Source organism: Carassius auratus, chromosome 6 (assembly GCF_003368295.1).
Source record: "Carassius auratus strain Wakin chromosome 6, ASM336829v1, whole genome shotgun sequence".
NCBI lineage: Eukaryota > Metazoa > Chordata > Actinopteri > Cypriniformes > Cyprinidae > Carassius > Carassius auratus.
Window position 1 is genome coordinate 26,097,941 of NC_039248.1, and position 11,087 is coordinate 26,109,027.

Consider the following 11,087-nt stretch of genomic DNA (forward strand, 5'->3'; position numbering starts at 1 on the left):
CTGTCACAGCCTGCTGGGTTGGTTGTCCAAACTTGTTAGTCTCAGAAAAGTTTACCACGCAGAGCTGCTGTTATAGTTTCAAATACTTCCTCATCTTCCCCCTGTAGCTTTGTGTAACCCTTGTAATTTTCTTAACTTTACTTCGCCAATCTTTACTCTGGACACATGTTTCAGATTTGGCCTACAGACGGAGCTCTACTCCTGTAGAGATGTATAGGAGCATACATTATAATCTTAGGCTCTATTTCAGCGTATTACGTCACTGAGTTTTACTGTTGTGCTCTCCTGAGACGCTGGTTGTGGTGAAGAGGTTTCACTCATCACACTCATCGCTCTGGAATGTTGAATGGATTCTATTAGAATTCCTGGATGATGAAGAGGATGATGATGATTATGATGATGGCCTTCTAAGGTTCTGAGAACCATGCAGCATTTGACCTGCAAATATAATCACTTAAATACAGTGTTAAGCTTATATAATGAGTTATAGATGTTTTGAATTAGTTATAGATGTTTTCAAAAAACATGGAACATTAAGATTATTTAATAGCAGATTTTATTACTTATTCCAAGTTTTTTTATTAGCCTATTTTAATATTTAATTATTTAAATAAGCATATTTTACTTATGTTTACTTTAACATTTAAATTGGCAGATTTTATAAATTATTAAAAAACTTTGTCTAAACTTTTAAAAACTACATTATTTTGTATTTTCCATTATTGAGTAGGCTATATGAGTATTTATTTTAATAATAAATAATAATTTAATAATAATAACAATGTAATAATAAATAATTTTAATAATATTTTAATTATTTAAAATATTATTTTCACATATTTAAATTAGTAATTGTGACCCTAAACTTTCAAATATACATTTAGAAATTAGAAATAATTAACTATTGTAAATGTTACTAGTCTAATTAGTTATTTAATGAACGTTTACAAAAATATGCAATAATAAAGAAACACTTAGACAATTTTTGTGATGTGCAATTTAAGGAATGTGCTCTTCTTTTTTTTTTGTATTTGTTAAGAATAATTTTGCCTGTCACGTTAAATAAATAATCAGTACCATATTACGTTTGAAATATTATCTAATCAACGATAATTGTTGGTGAAAAAGTCATTTCATTAATCTAAAGTTTATTTATACTTCAATGTACAGTAGCTCAAGTAGCCAGCTTTTCTCTTTGCTTCTCTGCGGCCCAAAGTGGGCGGGTCTTTGGAGAAGTCCCCGCCCCCAGCCGTGTTGATTGACGCGCACCGGTGGCCCCTCCTTAAACTTTTTTTCCCTCCTTCGTTTTCCACTGAAGTGCGTGAATTTCATACCAAACCCATACTTCGCATTCCACCTATACTGTCAAACCGGGAGAAATATTACTGAAAACAATAGAACACCAAGATAAATATAACTTTAAAGAAATAAACCTCGTCCAGTTCTATCGGTAGAGGTGTTTCTCAATAAAGGTGAGTTTTAGATTCACTCGTTCCCTTTGTCTGATCGCGTTTTTCATGCCGCTCTAGCGAAGTTTTCAGATCTTTGTCATATTTCGCATTTTTCCTCGGAACTCCCTGCGTTGGGTGGGATGAGGGACAGAATTCCGTGTGGATATGCTGTGTTTGTGCATGTGTGAGAGCGAGGAAGGCGATTTTAGTTTGATACACTGTAACTTTTTGCCTTTGAGTTAGACTTTAAAGTTTGAAACATTATTGCAACTAACGCTGCCATTGTTGCGTGTAGAAGTTGAGTCGAAAATGTCATGCTCGTCTGCTCAGGCTCTTATTTACTTTCATAGCATGATTTTGCAAACGCATGAGATCGAAAATAAAGAAATAGGTTTTGTTGTTCCAGAGAATCTCCAGAGAGAAACGACAGAAGAAGTGTTTGGAGAGATCTTTCACCTCTTTTTCTACGTTATCAGGTAAGTGTGACTATGTTTCATTTGACAGGCTCAAGACGTTTATTAGATTTAATATTTATTGTTTTATTTTTGTTTGTTTTATTTATCGTCATTAGTGAGGTGATTTTAAGAGTATAGAAGTACATTAAAAGTTATGTTTTTCATTTACTAAATTTCTTCATTACGTGTGAAGGGAAAACAAATTATATTATTGGAAAAAATCTAGTGTTGACTCAGTAACCTATATAAATAGCGTAAAAACATAATTAATTATAAAACGGGTTGATGGTTGATAACTGATTTCTGTGGAAACTTTTATAATTGCCTTCAGGCAATTTTCCATATTGTACCATCCAGACTGATTTATCAAAACCGATTTCATTAGTTTTTATATTTTTATATGGAATTTTATATCAGTGTCTGTATACTATTGATTATAATATAATCATTATTTTTGTTGTATTAAAAATATTTTGCCAATAAAACGATCAGATTTCCTCAGGTAAAGCAATGACGTTGATTGATATTCCCGCCCAAACAGCTATCTTTCCTCAGATTGAGCGTTTCGCTATTAACCCTTCTATAGTGAAATTATTTTTGACCTTTTTTTTTGTGCTATCCGGAATTTGTGACATTGTCAGTAACATCTTAAAAAAAATGTCTAATGTTTCTCATTATCTGTGATCTTTATGGCTAGATTCAACAAGTTGTACAGCTTGATATAGTTTCTATATTATATAATTTATATATTTTCCAACATCATATACTTTGCAAGCAGATTAAATACATTGTCTGAGTCTATAATTTTTTTAATGGGACAAATTTGACTTAAGGATCACTGGAGGATGCAGTTTCTTAGGACAACAAGAGGGTTAATGAATCTTATCAAACATTTCCATCTCATCTGTGCATTAATTTCATTTTTACATGCTAATACATAATATTCTCAGGGTGAGACCGAAGTATTTTGAGTTTAGTCCTTCACACGAATACGTTAATTCGTTATTAGTTCACCCCACACATATGTATTAAGTGAGTTTAATGATGCTTTCCACATTTTTGTGTTCTACTGAGTTACTATTAATGGACAGGTTTCGTTAAACAGAAATGCTGTACTTCAGGTTGAACTTAGTTCAGCCCAAACTGCCTCTTCAAGTTCTCCTTCTTGATTAGATTGTCTTATGTTTTTCCTCCTTTTAGAAAGGTTGGGCTTCTTAAGAAATGGACGAAACATAGCTAGATATAGGTCAGGTTGTGTTTAGAAGTGATTCATGTTCTGTGTAATTTTTTTTTATATAGTGTATGTTGTATATACTTAAAGAGTCAGTACGTAGACCAGATATTGTGTTCGTTTAAGTTTAGTCAACAGTGGAAGTAACAAAATTGTGCTCCAATTAGTTTACTCTGTTTTTTGTTTACATTTTTTGAGATGTTACCCCTAGTGGTCGACGATATATTGCCAAGGCCTATATATTGGCTGATGTTTTTTTTTTTTTTCAAATATCTGCATCGGCCGATACATTTTTCTGCTTGCCCGATGTATTCGAGGCAGACTTTTATTTTGAAGGCGCTGAGAAAAGCAGTGCCCGCCTTCTTGTTCGCTGTCATCATTAACAGTTCTGTCTAATACAGATCGAAGTCTGTCTAATAATTAGATAGAATGGCTACACAAGGAATTCATGTATGCAAAAAGTATTATAACAATTGCTCTTATATTTTTAGTAATAGAAAGGCAAACATTATACTTTCTTGTTTGCTGTCAGCTTTAAGCAAATACGCATTTATATCATTTAAACAAATCTTTGAATGGCTAATGAACATTTAATTTCACAAACCTTGCAAACTTAGTCAAATCCAGCTGTGAGATCTTGTCAAGTGTGCATTTTTATCCAGCGTTATAGCGTGTTCTTTGTGTGATGGTCAGTCCATTTGAATTGAATGCTTTGAACTTTAAACTCGTGATTTCAAATTATGCTGCACTTTATGCATTTGCTCTCTGTCAGATTCATATATTCATGTGTGCTGTATGTAAAATGAGGGTTACCCTGGGTTCATTTGAAAAATATGATTCCCAATGCACCCAAACTTCCCAGAATACTGAGTGCCCTGTTGGTTACAGTGTTTGCTTCCTTTTAATTATATTTTTATTAAATATTTAATTACTTATGAAAAATATGTTGTCATCTAAAGTATGTTTATTTTACACATTTATTTTTGAATCCATTGTCAAATGATTTAAAATTTCTTAAATATTAATTTAAAAATAATAATTATATCGGCTTTATATCGGCTATCGGCCTCCCTGCTTTCCAAGATATCAGTATCGACTGTCAAAAAAAAAAAAAAATATCGGACGACCACAAGTTACCCCATTGTTTGATTAACAACAAATTAGACCCAACCAGAGTTTGTTACAGGAAGTTTAGTCTAGTTTAGCTTGTGGCATGCATTACAGGAAGGCTGTCTTGGCATTTGCCTCTTACATAATATGTGCAAATTACAGTAAGTAATATATTTATATATATATATATATATGTATGTATGTGACTCTGGACCACAAAACCAGTCTTAAGTGTCAATTTGTCGAAATTGAGATTTCTACATCATCTGAAAGGTGAATAAAACAATATTTGGCCGAGATAAAACTATTTGAAAATCTGGGTGTAAAACAATCTAAATATTGAGAAAATCATCTTTGAAGTTGTCCAAGTGAAGTCCTTAGCAATGCATATTACTAAACAAAAATTAAGTTTCGATATATTTACGGTAGGAAATTTACAAAATATCTTCATGGAACATGATCTTTACTTAATATCCTAATGATTTTTGGCATAAAAGAAAAATCGATAATTTTGACCCATACATTGTTTTTTAGATTATTGCTAAAAATATACTCCAGAGACACAAGACTGGTTTTGTGGTCCAGGGTCACATATATATTTCTCGGGTAAATATGTAAGCTTAAGCTGTCTAGTTTTAGTATTAGTTGTCCCTTATGCAATTTTCATTGATCAGTATTGATGAAGATCGTATAATGGCATAGTATTGAAATTACACCTAATACAATGTAAAGATTGCAAAAGCGCTTTTCTGAAATTAAAATATTTCCAAAATAGTTTTGCACAGAATTCTAAATCAGAACATGTTTTTCTCCATGGATGAGGTTTGCACTGGAACAGAGGTGATTTTCTATTCAGTTTATGCACAATTGTACATTTTTCCCGATTGTTTTGAGGGCAACATGTTTTAAGCAAACACACTTTTTTGAGGGGTGAATTTAAACAGATGTCGTGCATTGCCTTTTATGGCTTCCGCGATGGGCCACATTTGTTGTTCAGCTGCAAATTTGCGGTTCTCATATTCTGCAGACATCACAAACGAACCCTGAACTCCCCTTTCTGTCAGGCTTTGCCGAACGAAGACACGTAATTTCAATGTCTGCTTTTGCTCTCCCGCTCTAAATAGAGCTTTACTGTTTAATAAGCTAACAAATCAGTTCTAATGATTTGTTTGTTCTTGTGCTGAGCTCTCAATCCAGTCCCCAAATCAGTCCTGAAGTTTGCAATCATCTCCACGGCATTTCCAGCAGTTCTCGATGCAGAAAGTCCAGAGCGTATCCTTCTTGAGAGTGTGCGATCAGAGCAGATTGTTTGTGCCATGTATGTTTATGTTGCTGGCCAGTTGACAGTTCCTTTAGCTGGTTTGTGTTAAGGGCCCAGCTGAGAGCGTAATGAGCCTCTTTCCATTTGTGTGGACCTTTTAGCACCCGCCGCAGAAGTGGCTCTCCAAATGGTGACCACTTACCTGTCTGTCAACAGAGCTCTGAACAAATATCTAGCTGTGTGTTTTCAAGCATTTGGGAGAAAGAGAGCATCTTGCCGTTTGCCCTCCTCACTGCCTCATGTTTGCAAAAGGAAACATTTTACACGGTCTTCAGTTCCCCAAAATTTAATTCTTCCCTTTCAAATTAAAGTCCTTTTCCATGTCGCGGTCGAAGGAGCCTGCGGCGAGATGCGAGCCAAAGCACACACAATGTGTCGCTATGCTTTATTAATTATGATGGAGAAACGGCTCGTGGAAGCGTGTTTACATTGCGCTGAAAATGATTGTCCATTCTCGGGACACTTGTTTACATACATTTCCTGCCCGAGGCATTGGCAGATAAGATTTTTTTGGCTTCTCCATGGCCGTTTTCGACTCGAGGGAGGGGCGAGCTGTGGGCTAGAACAGTATAGCCTTTGTTTCTGTCTGTCTGAAGTTGCTAGACTTTCCAGTTGTTCTTGAAACCAACTGTTTGTGGCAGTGTTCATGCGGCAGTCAGCTATGCTCCGTGCAAACGTGCACCTGAGTTGTATCTAATCTAATAATCTGTTTCGAAAAAGGAAGGCAAGTTGATTATTTTTGGCCTTCTGTCTAGTGGTTGCATTTATTTGTCATTCTTTATTAAGAAGCTCTTTCATGTGATGGTTATCAGAGTCTGACAATCATTACAGGGAACATTGTTGCCATTTTTATCATTGGCAACATTTTATCATTTTTAGTAATATATTTTGAATTAACTTATAGATAGTGCTCATACTTAGTATTGCTAATTCAAACAAAACCCAAAACCTTAGCATTATATTGGAATTTAGACACACATTGTTCCAAACCTGTATGAGTATTTTGATTTAATGAAAGTCAGTGGGGTCCAGTATTTTTTTTTAGACTCCATTTAGTTTTTGAAATATCATCATTTGTTTTTTTTTCACAGAAGAAAGAATGTTGTTTAGGTTTGGAAAAACATGTTGGTGAATAAATGATGACAGAATTATAGTTTTTGAGTGAACTAGCCTTTTGATTTTGTCGTATAACTTGTCTCGCACCATTTGTGCTACGGAGATTGACGGTGTTTCATATAATGCGGCGTATTAAAGAAATGCATTGTATTACTGTCAGGGAACGGACTTGATGATTTTCTCCTGGCTTATGATGAAACGGATGAAAAATTCCCCTAAATCTATCTTGAATGAGGGATTTCTTTGACTTGCACCAGTACATATCCACCTAGCAATTACCCAAAACACCCTAACATTGCACTTTGCAAGAAACAATACATTTTCTTTGATAAATCTTTTATTGTTTTGTTTATATTATCAAATGCATTCTCTCTAGTTTTGGATTTAAAAAAACATGTTTAAAATGTAGATGCAACTAATTGATTTAGCTTTTTTGGTAATTTGTCTTTGCCATATTTGATTTGGAAATCAAAGATGTTAAAAGATAAGTTTTAATATTATCTTAATAATCAAGAATCAGATTGCAAATATAATTTGTACACAGTAAAAAAAAAAGAAGTTCAAAGTAAATAACAGATTTTTGGAGTAAGTTTTACAAGAAAATACTATTTCATTCTTTAAAATGCCAATTTCATTCAAATGAAAATGTTTAATTGCTGTTTCTTTGTAGTTACTTGAAATTCCTGAGTGAAAACTGTTTCTAAACCAAATCTTTGTTGGTTTATGAGCTTGAGTAGGTTGTATCCATGTCTTCCTCTGTTTTTGGCATAGAAGTGTGACTCAGAGATCAGCACATGGGGCCTCTTTCTCTCTTCCATCCCAAGAGTCCTGTGAGCATTCGTCTCTTTATGCATGTCTTTTCGGTTTTCGTGGGGTTTGGCTCGAGCCCATGCCTCAGCCACTAAATGACCAAGTCAGGCAAGAGCACTCCTTCACAAATTCGCCTGACGATTTTCCGCGGAAAGTGCTGAATCAGACGTTCGAGCGAGTCCTCTGGCACACGCGGTGCTCTTTGTGTCAGTCTTTCCTCTGCTGACTAAATCAGGACTAGAGTAAACCATATGGAGAGATCTGAGAGCAGACGGCCGTCACCCCGGTGGATAATGTCGAAAGTCAGGAATCAGAGTTAAGGGTTATTTAATCAAGGGTTATTTACACGAGGTGCTACTGTTCATGTAAAGACTGTAGTGCTTTTAGTAGAGTAAGAGCCTTTTATCCCTAAATTCACTCTCTGTCTTGGTAATTTTACAGTATTTCTCATCTGTCGAGCAGCTCTCTCTCACAGTCTCTTCAACAGCTCTGATTGTTTCCTGAGTGCCGAGCCAGAGAGGAAGTAAGAGGAAGTTATTGGAGGAGAAGGGTAGAATTTATTAGAGCTAAACACCGAGAGGGAAAGAAAGTGAGCGGGTGAATGAAAGTGATTGGGGAGTTGGAGAATGGTCGAAAGAGATAATATGCAAGAGAGATAAAAGGGTTTAGTGTCTTAGACGAGCTAATAGTCCTGCAAATGTGTTGAAGCGACGTCTTGCCACAGACTTTAAAACAAAAACTCACTGTGATTTCTAGGAGGACAGGGTCCTGACCCGCAGGACTTGATTAAATGGTATCAAGCATGATTAAGATCACATTTGAGGCTCTGAACATATCTGAGCAATTACGTGTAGGCAGATATTACTAGCTAAACAAACTTCATCATGCATTGTTCTGAAGTGTCCAGTGATTAACTGTTTGTTAAGTAAGCAATAATGTATGTCAAGTATGTGCAGTGGGGTTGCGCATACACTGAGTTGTCCCAGTTTTACTCTTGTGTAGCATATGAAATGCTGACTTCTTTTCAGATGGTACCAATTTATACCATATATTTTTTGGTAATTAGATTTTTTTTTTTTCATTCATCATTAATATTTGACAATGCATAAGCATCGTTTAAAGACCAAAAACACATTTGGTTAAATGTAATCTTGTCAAATCTCAAAATGAGCATTTTTTTTGTTCATGCTGTACACTAAAGTTCCATTGCCTATTTTGTATTTTAAATGGTTGATTTTTAGTTGTTTTTTAAATGTATTTAGACATAGAATAAACTGAATAAATAGCAAATATTAAATATTATTTCTATACTATTATACTATTTATTGAATATTGGCCATAACGTAACTGTAATTATTTGCCAGAATTTTAATAGTGGTTCATTGCATTTTTGAACAAATGCAATTTTTTACTTATAAGAATGTCCAGCCTAGACTCTTTTGACTTCTACACATTAGCTGTATGCTGATTTCTAAATAATTATAAAATGTTAGGCTTTTTAGGTAGTAAAACAAATAGAAAGTTCACAAAGCACTGAGTATATGTAGTTCTAGTTAAACTAAGTTGACCTTTTAAGGTTGGTCACCCATAGGTTTCATTATGTTCATTTCCTGATGTGTGGCCTTGGGTCTGAAGACCATAAACGGTGTGTAGACCATCAAACCCAATTAGTTAAAAAAGAGAAACAGACTAGCGTCAATGGCAGGTTTGCCAATGTTTGTCACTCTTTGGCCCACGTATATCCGTTCCTTCAGACATGTTCAGACTTGGACTGCCGCGACGATCATGTGAACAGACAATGAAATGTCAGAAGAAAAAAAAAAGCTTGAACCAATCACATTCTCCGATTCTGATTAACCCATCCATCAGGTTTGCATACACCGTATGCTTTGCCATATAAATCAGTGTTTTTTTTCCAAGTAAGTGCTTTCTAATAATCCTCATTTGCCAGTCACAAAAGACAAAAGTAATGCTGGAAAGATGCCACTTCCCAAGAATAGCCTGAGTCATACTCTCTCAGCCTAGTTTAAGAGGTTATCTTCTGCTTAGATGAATCATCCCAAGTAAGGGATGGTCTGACATGAGTCTCCTCTCCAGTATAGGAAGTGCAATTCATGAGCTTTTGGCCGTAGTTGGAAATCAGTGTCGGACAATGAGGAGACGCTCTAAACGTCTTTATCTGTAATCTGAACCCAACCAGCAGCTGCTGCTACACTTGTCCAGCCCTGTTGTTCTCTCACCACTGACTGTGTGTGTGTTTTCGAGAAGGAGCTGAATACACTGAAGAGTATTCGGTGTGTATGCCTTTGCGTGAGTGAAGGGGTGTGTGTTGTGGAGGCTGCCCGGAGGGATACGCTCCCTGGGGGCGACTATTGCCAACAAGTGTTCCAGCTGCAACAGTTTCCTAACAAATCTCACATTCTAAGTTGCATTCGACAGGAAAAACAATTGGAAGACATTTGTTAAAAGATCATTGAACATTGGTTCAAATACTAAAAAAGGAAAATCTTGCTCTTGTAAATTCTTTAATTCTAAATCACGTTGCCCTCACTCTTAAAAAAATGTAAGGCTCCAGAAGGAGGTTTTTGCATCTGTGCCATAGAAGATCCAGAACCTTGGGCTCCTCAGAGAACCAGTTAAACAGTTTTTAAAAGGACCATTTTTTTCTTAGAGTAAAGAACATTTAAAAAAAATTAAAGAACCCTATTTCCATCATAAAGAACCTTGCAGAGTTTCGATGGATAATGTTCTTCATGGAATCATTGGTGCCAATAAAAGAACCTTTATTTTTTAAAGTGCAGGCTACACTCTTTAAAAGAAGGTTCTTTTTTTGGCAAGAACCATTAACATCCATGAAACCTTTTGAAAGTTTATCGAAACCTTTTTGGATTATAAAGAACCTTAGAAAGGTTCCATAGATGTTAAAGGTTCTTTTATAGAACTGTTGATGCACTAAAGAACCTTTATTTTTACGAGTGCAGGTTAGTCATGGCAGCAGGTCTTCTATATCTCTGTGTTTGGGTCCAACAGAAGGAAAAACAAAAGGTAGGTTCTGGTCGTTAGGGTTGGCTCCCATTAACTTCCACCCCATCCCTTATTTTGCTGGCAGGTCAGCATGAAGACCTCCCTTCTGGACAGCATCCTCCACTCGCTTGTTTCCCTCCAAAAATGTCCGCCTGGGATGACTAACGCACAGATGGACTCCAGCGCTCACTCCATGCGCTGGAAAGTCCCTCTGCTCCCCTGTCAGTTAGCGGAGACCCTGAAATGTTATAAGATGACTTATTGAGACTAGAAGAGACTTTATAAAAGCCAAGATGTGGAGATGCAGGATGTGTTAAGTTGGGAGCTTCTTTGAGAAACCTTGCAGATTTACACGAATGGGATTGTGATTGTGACAGACTGACTTCTCGTAAAATGGTTTTGAGATAATGGAAAGTCCAGATCTGGATTAAATCCCACAGTTGAGTCATGAATCTCTCTCTGATTAACCTGATTTCTCCTGAGAACACTCCATTTCTTGGTAAAACAGGATGATGTTTTAAACTGATAAATATGATCACATTTCTAGTTGTGTCAGTATTTATTATATT

The 11,087-nt window shown here is 35.7% G+C and overlaps 1 protein-coding gene across 7 annotated transcripts in view; it reads left to right on the forward strand.

The window, feature by feature from the left end:
* The first annotated feature begins 1,305 nt into the window (after positions 1–1,305).
* Positions 1,306–11,087, forward strand: part of LOC113104398 (transcriptional enhancer factor TEF-5-like) — a 40,516-nt gene continuing 30,734 nt past the window's right edge. For all 7 annotated transcript variants that reach the window (XM_026266089.1, XM_026266093.1, XM_026266091.1 and 4 more), the window contains exons 1-2: positions 1,306–1,472; positions 1,858–1,927. The gene's annotated coding sequence lies outside the window, so the exon portion shown is untranslated. The remainder of the gene's footprint in view (positions 1,473–1,857; positions 1,928–11,087) is intronic.